Below are 1,325 nucleotides of genomic sequence, written 5' to 3' on the forward strand. Positions count from 1 at the left end.
TTCCATGGTAGCATATTCCCGTCACCCTGGCCCTCAGCTAAACAAGATGAGTCATTGTTACCTGGATCCAAGATAATATTATTATTATGATGTTTCAAGTCTCAGTAAAGCAATTTTGGTTCCTACATTTCAGTATTTGATTTTATATATCATAAAATGTAAATTTTATATCAAAATCATTAAATAAAAACAAAGCAAGGAAAATAATTTATTTGTAAGGCAAGAAAAATCGTATAATAAAAAGTAAATATATGTATAGATAGTAAAAAGTGATGATATACCACTGTGACTGTATATGGAAGAGAAAAGTGTTAGAGTTTTTGGCTGGATGAAAGTGCTATTGCAGTACAAAAAGTAATGCTTCACAAATTATTATGGTTTATTCACAAACAGAAAGATGGGCAGGGACTTAACTTTGTATCAATTTAATGGAGGCTGAGGATATCATGATGTTTTTTATAATCCTTGTGTGATTGGTAAATATTTCTTTCAGGATTAAATGAAGGTAATGAAAGATAAAAACTTCTTCTTCAGAAAATTTAATTTGAACCATGTTGCGTCACCATGTTCCATGTACCATGGCCTGGTACCATTGATTTATACGGATCTGAAATGGAATCCAGGAGACGTCAGGAATTTAGATAACTCCCATCAGTAATGCTTTGATGAAACTTTTCCTGCCACTTTTCACTTGTTGTCAAACATTAATTGGAATGTTCCTCCTTGTTTACGCAGTTTTATAAATAAATACAAAATGGTTGCATGTCCTTCTCAGATGACATAAGTGTAAAAGATGATAATGAGCAATATTTTAGTAATTTATACTTGAGATCATTGCAATGAGTAATTTTATTTATTATTACATTAATTTTAAATTGCAGGGTCTGTAAAGATGTTAAAATAAGTGCTGTTAAGCATTAACTTTGGAAATGTGCCACAACGCACTGCCAGAGATGAAATTGCCAAAAGGAACAGTCTAAAAACAAGTTAGAGAAATTCTACAATGATCTTGGGAGTTCAAAGGCTGTTTTTAGGACAGTCTTCAATTTGTTAACGATTACCTGACAGAGTGAAAGATGCATTACATGAATATGCCCTGGAGACGTGCAAACTGTAATTGTGTATAGTGAGTTGTTAAATTTTTAATGTATGTGCATGGTCTCTCTCATTTGTAAAAAAAAAAAAAACAGGAGAGGAGGCATTTACAAACTTAAATGGGCATCCCTTGATCGAAGAAAAGTATTATGTGGGAAAGTTTCATGGACATCTAAGAGCTCTTGGATAGGGACTTCAAAGATACACCGCGAAATTGACAAGGAGTGACT

The sequence above is a fragment of the Penaeus monodon genome, chromosome 24, assembly GCF_015228065.2.
Source record: "Penaeus monodon isolate SGIC_2016 chromosome 24, NSTDA_Pmon_1, whole genome shotgun sequence".
NCBI lineage: Eukaryota > Metazoa > Arthropoda > Malacostraca > Decapoda > Penaeidae > Penaeus > Penaeus monodon.